This window comes from Streptopelia decaocto, assembly GCF_964273445.1.
Source record: "Streptopelia decaocto genome assembly, chromosome: 1".
NCBI lineage: Eukaryota > Metazoa > Chordata > Aves > Columbiformes > Columbidae > Streptopelia > Streptopelia decaocto.
Window position 1 is genome coordinate 27,158,194 of NC_138663.1, and position 14,388 is coordinate 27,172,581.

The window sequence follows — 14,388 nt, forward strand, 5'->3', positions numbered from 1 at the left end:
TTGTAGTGGAGGAGATGCACAGAGCTCTGCTCAGCCCACAGGGTAAGCAGATCAGCTCCAAGCATCCCTCCTTGATGCTTCACAAAACCCTTCAGATGCCTACAGGCTCTGCTTAGCTGTATTTGTTGTCAGTGTTATTTACCACTTTAGCCCCTGGCCCTGTTTACACTACAGGCAAGTAGTGTTTGACACCACTTAGCCTTCATGGAAGATGGTTTGGTGACTGGCCAAAACACGACCTCAAGCACAAGGAGAGACTGGCCTCCTGTGTTCGGTTGATTAAGGCTGGCTCTGCACCACTGCGGCCATCCCGCGGCACCCCTGCGGGCACCCCGAAGGCAGACACTTGCTGGTCCTTAACGTCAGCCAAACAGCATGAGAAATAGATCTTGTGAAAACAGTTTCATCTTTTTTTAATTAAAATTCTCAAGAAAATGTATTCTGAAATAAATGACACAGACTGCTGTGCCTTTCTTCAGGTCACGCCAAATGTCACTGGAAACAGTGCACTGGGTGGACACCGTTCAGTGTAGCACCTTCCCTGACCTCAACCCTCACATCTCTTTATAAACTGGTAAAACCAGACACTCAGGCTCCATTACTTGTTGCTAATTGTTGTGTTTGACTGAAATTGGTACAACACGTTACATGTAGTGAAAAGCAAAGGGTTAAGTACTTTAATAAGAAAAGGGTATGTGATATCAAATGTCCATCTATGAACATACAGTCTCCCCTGGCATGCAGAGTCAGGTCGCAGGAAAAGCCCCCAGTGGAAAGTCCCACTATGTCTTAATCATATGCTCAATGTGCCGCTTATTACAAATATCCTTCTTGTCTCTGTGCAGAGAGTTAAAACTCTTCTGGAACATTGCTTTCATTGTACACAATAATTGCTTCTTACCAGAACAATTATTATTACAGAATATATTCCACAAAAAATAGTTTACTCGATTCAACTTCAGCCCTGCATTACAGATGCAAATAAAAGCAACACATACATGAATTTGTATGTCATCAGCAAACTATTAATACACCTTCACCGACTTCCCATTTTCATTTACTAGCTTGAATTAACATCAATTTAAATGCAGTTAGCTAGATAACAGTCTCCTAAAGAAATGCCAATAACCGTCTTTTGCTCTTAAATAACGTAAAAGATTTTTAAAATAACACTTGTTGTAATGTGCCCCACATGTCCTTTGATAAGGGTCCGGCACTGACACAGGCAGCAGACAGACACACGCCACACGCTCACTGGAGAAGCCGGCAGGGAACTGGAATATTGCTCTGGCCATCACCACCATCACAGTCCAGCTCTGCCGCAAGGTGCAGCAGATCGACATGCATGAAGCTACAGAGCCAGATGTCTCCAGAGCAGGAGCCTTCTGAAGGGGTAATTTCCTGGTTGGCAAGCTGCAGTTAAGGCATTTATTTTCTTTAAAATCTGTCTTCATAATTGTTCTTGTTTTCTGTTGTTATTAATATTGCCTATTTAAAACAGAGTGCTTTACTAGTTTGTAACAGACAAGGACTACTATGTCTCCAGCAGTAAACACAAAGCACAACCAGATCAAATAAAAACCTACAGTACCAGGTGATGGATAGAGTGGATGGACAGCCCTCTTGCCAAAAAGTCATGACAAAGTGCTAAATCACCCTCAGAGGATGGCTAAAACCCTCATGGGACATCAGTGGACAGCTGTGCTTCAAGGACCAGGCTCTGCTGAAAAGCCAGAGCCGTCAAAACAGGCTGCAGAGAAGTGACAGTCAGGAGAGTAGGTTGAGAGAGGTTCTCCTTCCCCTCTACTCTGCCCTGGTGAGACCACACCTGGAATATTGTGTCCAGTTCTGGGCTCCTCAGTTCCAGAAGGACAGGGAACTGCTGGAGAGAGTCCAGCGTAGGGCAACAAAGATGATTAAGGGAGTGGAGCATCTCCCATATGAGGAAAGGCTGAGAGAGCTGGGGCTCTTTAGCCTGGAGGAGACTGAGGGGTGACCTCATTAATGTTTATAAATATGTAAAGGGTGAGTGTCATGAGGATGGAGCCAGGCTCTTCTCGGTGACAACCAATGATAGGACAAGGGGCAATAGATACAAACTGGAACACAAGCGGTTCCACTTAAATATGAGAAGAAACTTCTTCACAGTGAGGGTAACAGAACACTGGAACAGGCTGCCCACGGGGGTTGTGGAGTCTCCTACCCTGGAGACATTTCAAAACCCACCTGGACACATTCCTGTGTAACCTCATCTAGGTGTTCCTGCTCTGGCAGGGGGATTGGACTAGATGATCTTTCGAGGTACCTTCCAATCCCTAACATTCTGTGATTCTATGAGAGACTGAGGTGCAAGCACAAGAGAAGATGAATGGCAGGAGATGGGAGAAAGTTTACAGAGTAATACGGCAGGGAGCGTCATCCATCCCTCTCTGTGTGGTCACGGCTGCATGAGCCACATCCTGTGACCGAAAAGACCATCAACAATAAACCTCCTCCAAACAAGCACAGCTGTCAGGGGATTTTCCCACAGTAAGGACGACATTCATCGCTCCGTGCCAGGAACAATATTGCTTTGTAATGTCCCCAGGATTCCAGCAGACGGAAGAAAAAACATCCAACCTCAGCCATGAGCAAACTCTGAGAAGCAGCTGAAGCAATGAGAAGCAATGCTCTTCTGGTTGCACTATGGTGTGGCAGGTATTTCACGTGTCGACCACATGGCCAAGCACAGTGACATGAACTCAAGTGAAGAACGGAGACCAGGTCCTAATTAACCTTAAAAGGCTGATGAACAAGCAACCAAGCTTGACCATACCTGTGGATTCAAGGGAAAACTGAAAAAGGCCAGAAACCTCCCAGCATTAGATAAAAGCAAGTGTCTGAACTTTATGGATGTTGTGGTTTAACCCCAGCTTGCAACCAGGACCATGCAGCCGCTTGCTCAGTCCTCTCCCTGCCCCCAGGTGGGATGGAGGAGAGAAATGGAAACAGAAAAAAAACCTCATAAGAACAGTTGAATAGGACAGCAAAGTAATAATAATAATAATAATAATAATAATAATAATAATAATAATAATAATAATAATAGAACATACAAAACAAGTGATCCACAACACAACTGCTCACCTCCCATGGCATTGATAACCCATTCATTCCTGAGCAGCGGCCAATTCCAGTTCATATACTGAGCATGACATCATATGGTAAGGAATACTCCTTTGGCCAGTTTGGATGAACTGTCCTGGCTTTGCTCTGTCTGAGCTTCTGCACCTGGCAGAGCATGGGAGGCTGGAAAAATCCTTGACTACCTACAACCACTAGTGTATTATCAACATTCTTCTCATGCTAAATCCAAAACACAGCTACTAGAAAATAAAATTAACTCCATCCCAGCCGAAACCAGGGCAGATGTATATGACCAAAAGAAGAGGGGGGTAAAAAAAAAAAAAGGAAAGAGAAACACCGAAGAACTTGAAGTGCTTTCTTTAACAGAACAATCTCAGAGATCTGTCAGTGAGAAGAGAACATGTTGATGGCCATGGAGACAACACTGCAGGCTTCACTGTTGAAAAAACCCTTAGTATTTCCAATGATTTTTTCAGGGCTCTTTTCTTAAGTTTCCTTAACATGTGGCAAAGCTCTCTTAAGAGAGCTTTTCCTCTTATCTATAATGGTCACTGTTATTTTTCTTCCCACACATTTTTCAAGTAGTCTTTCTCGGCATTCATATGAGAACTGGATTTCACAGCCGCTCTGTTTGTCTTTTAGTCCAGGACCACTCTATGCTTTCTCACAATCCTTACAGCAGGAGAGCTGTAGCCTACACGGAGAGGAAAGCATAAATTACGCTATGACAGGTTTATAAGACTAATTCTAATAAATATCTCTCAGTAGCCTCCTATTCACTGTCTCCCTGGAAGAGCATGGAGAGGTTTTTCTGCTGGCAGCATTTTCAGCTGTATCAACATATCTCATGGAAGTGCACAAATTCCAAGAACACTTTGTCAGGGAAGCCCAGACAGGCTTGCAGGCCAGGAGGAAGGAGGAGGACCTCTCAGAGCCCCCTGGTCAGAGCACTGGCCTGGGGTAGGACATACCAGACTTGTCCCTATTTGATGAGCAGATGCATTCAGTCTACTTTTTTTCACCTCAGATAACTGTGAGTCAGGCTTTAGCGAAAGCTTCTTCCCCCACAAGACCCTAACCTGGCCAATTCAACTGGCTCGGGGCCAGGCAAGGTAGAGGTGTAAAGTTGGGTGCCGATGTCCTGAGATGCAGCCACCAGCACCCGCAGCCCACCCAGCCCAACCCACAGGTGTCTCCTGTTTTCTGGCATAATTCACTGACATTTTGTTCAGGTGTGCAGGAGTCCAAACCACCACTGAAAGCTCACTTCATTGCAGTAGGACCTTTATACCCATCTTAGTTTCATCATATCTACTGCCACAGGATTTTTATTGAGGAAAAGAAAAACAAACAAACAAACAACAAACAAAAAGCCACAAACAAACTCCCCAACTATGGCAAGTTAAATGTTCTCAAAATCACTATACCATGTGCTATGCATGTGGTAGACCTATTTTTCTGCCATTCAGCCTTTCATGGTTGTTTATTGTCCTGTTCTTATCATTTAAAAAAAACATTTCATGCCTTACTTACATGTATTTATTTAAATATTGGTTCAGCTGTGTCACTGAAACTCTTAGAAACCCAAGTTTCTTTTTCAAAAGTTAATTAGGAACATCTTTATTCAAGTACCATTGGCTTTCCTAAAAAGACACGTCACTTTTGAAAGTTGGATTTAGATGTGTGATGATGTGGAAGAAATTAAGAACAACTTCCTTCTGGAGACATTAGCCAGTCCAGTAGCTCACCTGGACCACTGACACATACCCACATCATTTGTTACCAAAGTTCTTACCCCTGATATTCAAGTGAATGCTGCACAAGCCAGAGAGGACTGTGTGTTCACACCAGTTTAAATCATAGAAACTATGAAGGTCTAAGATTAAAACCAGAGGCTGAAGGATGATGTCTGAAAGCATTTAGTACTAAAGCATCTTCTGCAACACTTGCAGAAGGGTTTCTTCCTATGTTACACTTAACATGGAACATATCAAATTATGGCCTTCTGCCCTCAGACTAACTCAATTCTCTGTATCACAGCCTCAGTACACAAAATAGGTAAGACTCAAAAGAACAACATTTTTAAAAAGTTAAAAGAAAAGTAGAATTAATGTGGCGATAGAGTTCTTTCCACCTTAATCTATCGACTCTCCATTTCTAATTATATATAGAGAGAGTTGCACTGACTTTCAGAAATATTGAGCAAATCTTTTAAGATTTTTCCCAATGCAAGGTGTGCTGCTGGACTGTTCCTTTGGCTCTCCATGAAATGCCTTTTACCGAACCCCTCTGCACATTTTCTTTTCAGCCCAAGCATAAAGTATCTGACCCCACCTCCCACGTTTTGTTGTGAAACTGGAACATACCCAACATTTTTTCCTCAGTAGACAATTTATTTTTAAATCCATGGCTAAGAATGCAGCATAATATATTTTAAAACAAATTTTGTTAGTCATCATTTCCATAATATTTAAACCCCTTCACAGGAAACATGATTCAGAACAGCAACAGAATAGAAAACAATGGTTTTCTATTAGGAAGTGTCCACGGTTCTTCATTTCCAATCTCAGCAATAATAAAAAACTGCAGTAATAAAAACTTGTATAAAGACTGACTCTTTGCAATAGCACTAACTGACAGCTGGAGATCCATCTGAAAGGTACAGAGTATTTCAGTGGCACATAGTCAGCTACTGAAACAAAAGTTTAAGTTACATCGTCCATGGTAGGAGCATGGCAGACCTTCTAGGTCTTCAAATAAGTAAAGTTTAATATTTAATAGAAGATAACATAAGGCTAAAACTCGATCGCCTTCCTTGAACAAATTCTCATTGATCCCAAGTGGCCTGTTCTCCTAAGGAAGGCTTTCTATCACAGATGAGGAGAGAGAACATCTCCTGTACCATAATTCCTGGTTACTTCTTAAAAGCGCATCATACATGCACAGAAAGTGAGGTTAAAAGTCTGGTACTAATAACAAATTAGTTAATTCCTCCTTCTTTTTCCCCATAACATTGACAAACAAAGATGTGTTTTGTGCCAGTGATGAGGAAGGGTTGATGTCAGGTCTGAACTGTCAGGTTCAAATTTTAAGATTTTTAAATTAAGCTTTTATAAAAGCGAAGGCCATGGAGCTACCCTCTGAATCTGGGCAGGCAATTTCAGTCACAACCAGGAATTATTCCTTGATTCCCTGCTTACTGCATTACAATTTGGTACAAAAGTGCTTCTGCCATTAACGTAAAAGCATGTGAATCTCTCCACTGCATTCAGAGGTCTAGCAGGTAACAAGATAGTGTATTAACTAAATGTATCTTACTGCCTGCAGCTAGGGGGAAAAAAAAAAAGGAAATACTACTGCAAATAAATTCCATTAAATTGCTACGTTTCTTCTTTCCTTTAGCTGAATTATTACTTTGGCTTTGCTCACTGTCATTATTTTTTAAGTTTTTTCTACTAAAACAAGTACAAATAGGCTGTATGTGAAATAATAGAAGTTACACTGCTTTTTTCATACAAAATTATTCAAAACCACACACAACTTGGATTCAAACCACAAATTTATGACCAAACATGCAAACCTGCTTTCATTCGTGTTACCATGAACTTTTACCTACAGAAACCAGTGAGAAATCAGATATTGACACAACTGTGCGCAGCTCAGAAAAAAACAAACAGTAACAGGATAATGTCACCCTGGAATTAAATAAGTTGTGTAAAAAAACAGGTGGTAATCAAGACATACAATGGTCTGATCTCTATTAAGTGTTTTCTCTCAACTCCATTAAAAGGTTAAAGACAGTTATAAATATATCATTGTCTAAAACTGGCTTAACGGAAGCAGCACCCGAAGAATCACGGAGCATGCCTGATGTTTGAAAGCTATAGCATTTGCTGCCCTGTGACCACCATGGTTTGCAAAGTGGAAAAAAACAGGATTTCTCTTAGAGAATACCCTGCATCCTGACAGAGAACAGTATCCATGCCTTCGTCTAGACCTTACACATCCACAGACCAGACTCTGTTGGAATGCCTGCTGTAGGACTCTGAGGAGGAGAGGACATTCATCTCCATGGCCTTGGAGCTCCCAAAGACACCCACTTTCCATGGCAGTATTAATGGCACATTAAATAAGAAAAACAATTGCACCTCCAGTTATTTTAGTAATTAGATTCCTTCAGAAAACCAATTTGTCATCACTAATGAATAGGATTTCACCTCATATTCCTGGCAGAGCCCAATGGGCTCAGACCCAGGGCTCATGGAGCCCCAGGTGTTTAAGGCAGACATCCCAGAGAAGGGGTATGGATGAGCCACTGCCATACTTAGATGGGACAATCTATCCAAAGAAACTGCCTAAACAAAACAAGGTCATTAGTCATAAATGTCTTACCTTGAAAAACAACATAAATCCAACATACCTTACCAGCTGGACCTTATCCCATCCCAAAGCTCTGGGTTTACCCCAAATCTTCAAATCCCACAAGTCGTCCTGATTTTTGTCTGTTAAAGGCCTTTATTCCTATGGGATCTCATTTTTTCAAAGGCATTCTCTTGCTATCTGTGCAGTTCACAGAGCAGAAATCAATCTCGGCTCACAAGCATGGTTGGTTTCTGCCTAACTACACAGGGAGACTTTATAAAGTTGAGGCCTTGCTGGTCGAAAACAAGCACCACAGTTGCATGGAAAAGCTGTTGAGTCGAGGCTGTACTTTGCTGCGCCAGAAAATCTCCTCTGGCTCTGTCTGCCCATGAAGTATCACATCTGTGCTGAGACAGAAATGCTGTGAACCAGAACGTAAGTTGCAACTACCAATGGTTTTCATACACTAGAATGGAATTCATAACTTTACACAGGGATTTTTCACACATGGTTACAAACATGTCTAAAGGCTCCCGAGCTTCTCACTTACTAGTAAATAAAGAAAAAAGTAAGAGTGATTCCTTACGTTTCTGTTTCTGGTTAACGCTAAAGATGAAAAACTGTTAACAAACTGACAGCAGAAGGAAGACAAATATCTGGTAAAAATCTGTAGAGCCTTATTTCAGCATGGAGCCCTGATTTAAGACAGAGAAGCAGGATTTTTCAAACACACCTACTGTCTGGAAATTCTTTCCAAGATTATGGGCTCTTCTAAGTCCATAAAAGAAGTAGCAAGCAGTGCATAAAAGGTCTTTAATCTTGGCTTTAGGGAGAATTAGTAATGCTAAAATTAATCAAATGTCTACGTCATACAAATTAAACAGTCAAAACCACAACACGCAGTCAGGACCTTGTTACGGGTGAAACATTCCTGTACATGACAACATCAAACTTTTTAAATTGTCAACTACCTATAATTTCCCAACACTGTGAAACATTTGGGCACCTTGTTGTAAAGATTTTCCAAAAAGGCCAGTTTCAGAATCATAGAACCATGGAATGGTTTGGGTTGGAAGGGACCTTTAAACATCACCTACTTCAACCCCTCTGCCATGGGCATGGTCTCCTTTCACTGGAACGGGTTGCTCAAAACCCTGTCCAACCTGACCTTGAACACTTGCAATGATGGGACATTGACAGCTTCTTGGGTGACCTGTTCCAGAGTCTCACCATGCTCATCATAAAAAATGTCTTCCTCACATCCAATCTAAACCTGCCTTCCTTCAATTTAAAACTGCTGCCCCTTGTCATGTCACTCCAGGCTTTGGTAAAATGTTTCTGTTTTTCTTAGAAGTCCCCTTTACATATTGAGAGGCCACAATAAGGTCTCCCCACAGGCTTCTCCAGGCTGAACAACCCCAGCCCTCTCAGCCTTTCTTCCTAGGAGAGGTGTTCCAGCCCCAGGATGAGAGAGTATGAGGGACACCCCAACACACACATTGTGTTTAATGGTCAGACACTGGAAGGAGATTAAGTTTCATCTCCCAGGTGTAAGACTCGTGGAACGTGCACAGAGACACAGATGCTGCGTGGTACACAGAGGAGAGCAAACAGTGAGTCTCCTGAAGGGCACAGATATGGCCCAGAGCATCAAACCACCAGTATTCTCACGTGCAGCTATATTAGTAACTTCATCTGAATGACCTTCCTGCCTGTCACATGCTATCTATCTCCTCAATTCATAAATCTTGACAAAACTATGTAAAAATAAGGATGATTTTCAAGCAGTGTAAATAAACTGGACAGCACATTTAGTCCATAGAAGTAAATGGATCCAGGACAGCTACAGAGGCAGTAACCAGATTTGTTTGTTTGTTTGTTTTTTCCTGGCAAGCTCTCCTTCAGCTCAACTAATCACCTTGCTACTACAAACTTTGCAGGTTTTTCCTTGCAATTTGGACAAGGAAGACATTTAATTCCTCAGACTTTGCTTTCAATGACTTTAAATCGGCTTTGCAACAACGCACGCTTATTCTCAAGTGTCTGCCAGCTTGGCCTTACTCTCTTAGTGACAATGACACTGAGATAAGTGTTTCATTCACACCAGAGGACATGTAACACTTATGCACACCCAACTTTCAGTGCTTCCCAGGTTGTCCCAGAAGCATCAGATGGAAGGGTTTGCCCAAGGCTACGACCACCTACAGAGCTCCAGAGCAACCTCTGAAGCATGACAAACTAAATCTGACAGCATTTTTAGTAAATAATGTTTTCCATTAGCTACAAGAGCTATAAAATTAAAGCTTCTGGTCAGTCAAAGCCCTTCTGTTTCCATTTACGGTTAAGAACGCAAAAACTTGACCGTAATTTCTTTCCCAAACTCTCCTCAGCCTGTTCCAATTTTGAGACAGAACTCAGTCTAGTCAAAAATATTTTTAAACAATGTGGTTTATTTATAATTGGAAAAGTGATCTCAGTAATCATCAAAATTACTAGAAGTTACTAAATTTAAAACACAATGACTGCATTTTCTTCTTTCCTCATACAGACCAACAGATTGAGCAGAAAATCTGAGCGCTGCTGTACGCGGCTCAACAGAATCCCCTCCCTCCCTGCACAGCTGCAGCCAGAGCCAGAAAAAAGTAAATCTCAAGTCAGGCAACAAACGTCATGTTAGGAATGGCAAATAATATTAAATAAATAATCTCTTATATGAATTTTAGTTCACCTGTACTTTATGAGTATTACTACCTTATCCAAAAAAAGATTACTGTAGAGGGAGATGTAGCAGTGGAAATTAAAATTGTAAGATTAAAAAAATCTGTGTTGCTTAGGTCACATAAGAGTTAAAGGAGAAGGGATACTCTAAGTGCGTGTAGAATAAAGAAGTACAATTGAAAAAAAGGAGCTGTTCAATAAAGGACAAATTGAGAACTGTACAAGAAAACAGGCTTTCACTAAACACATAATTTACTTGCAGTAGTCACTACAAAAAGACAATACTGAAATCGAGAACCAGCAAACCTCAAAACTGGGATTACAATAAGACTATCCAGAAGAGCAGCAAAAAGACTTGCATGTGAAGTTAAATTACAGATGAAGAAGAAGAGGCGGATTATGATTGGCACCTGCTCAAGAAGAGTTCTTTCACATTATTGGGTGCATCTAGTATTACCTATTCTCAGGAAAAAACATACACCTCCCCAAAAAACAACCAACCTCCAAACTACCCCAAAACAATACTAGAAATGCCCTGAGTGACTCCACCACAGCAGTTCCAAGGTTCTGCATGGTTTCTGGAGCACAGCTTACTAGCACACACAAAAACCCCATGCTGCTCGAAAATATCAAGAACACATTAAAAGCTCTGCTTTACAGATAACAGGCAACTGATGATTTCCAGACTAACCTGAAGAAGCTTTCAACATACATTATATTAAGTTTAAACAGGAGATTGTCTTTTCTTTCCAAGTTAGCACGGTAATCTGTCACGATAACTATGTGATGCTCTGAAAAAGCAGGACCAAGGCTGTGGTCTGACGGGTATTTCTGGTTGCAGGTCAGGCGTTAAGTGATTTGTCCCTGCGAACGGCTATCATCACTGCTCTCCCCACCTGGGGTAATATCCACAGGTCTCCTGGCCTAACAGGACAGCAGGAAAACCACGTGTCAGCCCTGCCCAAGGAATGGAGGTCACAATCAGAACCACGCAAAACCACTGTATGGAAAAAGTGTTTGAGCTAACTCAGATCACTTCATGTTGCCACATCTGTCCAGATGTATACCTGGTTTTGCAGCACAAGTCAGGTGAGAAACAGCAATGAGGCATTTCCCAAAGGAGGCTTCAAGGGCTTCGGGCTTTCACGCTGAATGAAATCTGTGATTCAGTTGGTTTTTATTCTCTGTACTCCCAGGTCACGTCTACACAGCTAGTGATTCATTTGCCTTTGGAGTAAAAATGTCAAGATTTTGCCTCCACTAAGATTTTACAGCACTATGGCAAAAGAGTGTTAACTATATCGCACAAGGGAGAGAGAAAAATCACTGTTTTGGTAACGAAGACAATGCTTCTCAGTAGCCTCTGGATGCCAACCTCCTGCTTATTAAGCATTATTTCCCACTCTCCCATACAACACACTGAACTCATATGTCTGATCACTGGAAATGAACTTTCAGGACAATTAAACTCCATGCTTCCTGCCAATTTATTTTCAACCAAAAGACCTTTCCCAGGAAAGCAGACAGCCTAGTTCCAAACATGAGTAGAAGAAATTAAAATATATGCCAGCAAAAATACAATACCTTTTACCTTATCTGCAATGGCTCCTTGAGGGTTTCAAAAAGGATGCAAGCATGGAAAGGAAAGCTCACCACAGAACTAGATGTTAAAAGCTCTTCACCTAAATTAATTTTCTAAATTGTAAAAAGCAAGTGACACATGGATTTTGAATACTTTCTGTATCATTTTCTGTGCTCCTCCATGTGCCACACAATTTGGGAAGGGGCCATGCTGACATGGCTGAAGCAAGAGGATAGTAAATTCAAAACAGAAGTGGAAGGAGAGTGTGAGAGAAAGTTATCACTCATTTCAGATCTGGAGAGCAAATGAGAACTTGATACTCAAATGATACTGGATAACACTTGGGAAATGTATCAACTCATCAGGCATTATTTGGCTTTTCCTTTACATACGAAGAATTGTTTTTCATGCAAAATACACAGTAAGCCCCACTAATATTTCACGTTCATTTATATGTTCTCAGCTTCAGATGTTGCACAATGGGACAAATTTAGCTGTTAAAAGTACTTCCATAGGAAGCTATTTAACATGTAAATTTCTTTTAATTCTTCTGACCTTGCCACTGGTTTTTGGCATTAGAAGTGTGATAAGCTAAGAAAGGGCTGAGGGTTTGTCTACCAAGGCATGTATTTTGCAAAAGTCACTGTCTTTCCAGTTAAAATCAAGACAATTAAATTAAACAGTATTCCCTGAAAATAAAACAAACAGTTTCAGAACAAATATGAGACCCTAGTACTTATTTTAAAAATGTTCTTTAAGCTCCAATGATTGTTTGCTGCTACCCTTATCTGGAGTCATGCTGAGTAAAAGTTAAATGGAAAGTTAAATGTATTCACGAGGTGTTAATGTCTACATCTTATTATTTGCAGTCCCTCAGAGAAAGCAAAAGTAACTACAAATAGCGCTATGCCAGAAACTGGTTTCTTGACCAACAATGTTGCTTCAGCATGCAATGAACTGATTCTTTCTAAAGTGGACACAGTTGTTGACGACAAGAGGCTTTGTATTTGAATATGTAGGTTAACGATAAAGGGATATCAGTTGCCCACCCAGCCGCTCTCTAACTCCCCTCCTCAGCAGGACAGGGTGGGCAGAAAACAAGATGGAAAAAAACCTCATGCGTCAAGATAAACGGTGTTTAATAAAGCAAATAAAGCAAAACAAAGATCACATGCAGAAGCAAATTAAATTATTCATTGCTCCAGAAGTCAAACATCATCATAATAATCTTAGCTTTTATTGCTGAGCAGACGTCATACGGTATGGAATATCCCTCTGGCCAGTTCGGGTCAGCTGTCCAGGCTGTGTACACTCCCAAGATCTTGCCCACCCCCAGCCTGTTGGTGAGGGGACAATGTTGGAGAGACAGCCTTGATGCTGTTGTGGCACTGATCAGCAGTAGCCAAGACATTGGTGTGTTGTCAACACCTTACCAGCTACCCATGCAAAGCACAGCACTATGAGGGCTGCTGTGGGGAACATTAACTCTGTCTCAGCCAGACCCAATGCACATGCTATTTTACACCACGTTAAATGCAAGAGATGGCAAAGATGAAATATATATTATGCAAAGAGATGTAGGAGACGATGCACTGAAAGAAAACACCACCTATCACTATGCTCTTGACATTCAATGTGAGTTGCTGGTAGCCATACAAATCTGTTTTCTTGAATTCTCTCTTTGAAATCTCCATAAATATCGTAGTTAAGCTGCTGCCTTGGTAGACACAAACAAATACTTTTGTTCCATTTGTGAATATCTGTCATAAAAACACACCACAGTTGCTCTTACTAAAACACTTTACGGACAAAAAAATTTAAGTATTTAAATTGCCTCTACCTAGTATGCCTCATTATAAGTCTCTTTAATTGAGACAGTTCTTCACTTAAAACAAGCCACACACACAAATCAATTTAATAACCACAAAGCAGGTGGGGACGTAGCATTACAAAACACTGAGACCTGCTCAGCACTGTACAACCTATTCTAAACCATACCTGCAATGCTATTTTTGATCTTTTATCACTTAGATTTATCTTTGTTCTGTCTGCATAGGTCTCATAAAGGTTGGAGCTGGTATTTAATCCACAGCCATATGAAGACTAGTCACCTGAGTCCCAGTCTAGCTGAAACTCCCCAAATAAGCTCATGGATAAAATCCCAATGAAGCGGACATGCAATATTCCAGAGGCCTCTGATGTTGAAGAGTCTGAGCAGCTGCAAATACCTACATACTTGTATCTTTAAATGATGCTATTGTGCATAAACAAAGTATCAATGGCAGTCCAGAGAAAGAACATAAAGCAGCTGGAGAACAAACTGAATTAACAGAACTAGAGATTGCTTGATTTGATTTATAGAAGAACAATGACCTACAAAATTCTATATAATGCTATATAATTCTTTTAGCAAGGCAGACATAAGCATCAAAAGAAAGCAATGACTTCTTTCCTGACAAATACCTGATAAAAATGCTAAAATGCTAAAAATTAGAAATATACATCTTCTTCTTCTATGAAGATGATGCTGAATCAAAAGGGGCATTTTTTAAGACTTGCATCAGTGTCCATAGTTACCGGGCAGAATTAAAAAATGAACC

General features: G+C 40.9%; 1 protein-coding gene across 3 annotated transcripts in view; it reads right to left on the reverse strand.

Moving 5' to 3' along the window:
* ST7 (suppression of tumorigenicity 7) overlaps positions 1–14,388 on the reverse strand; it is a 125,365-nt gene that overhangs the window by 93,915 nt on the left and 17,062 nt on the right. The window lies entirely within an intron of this gene.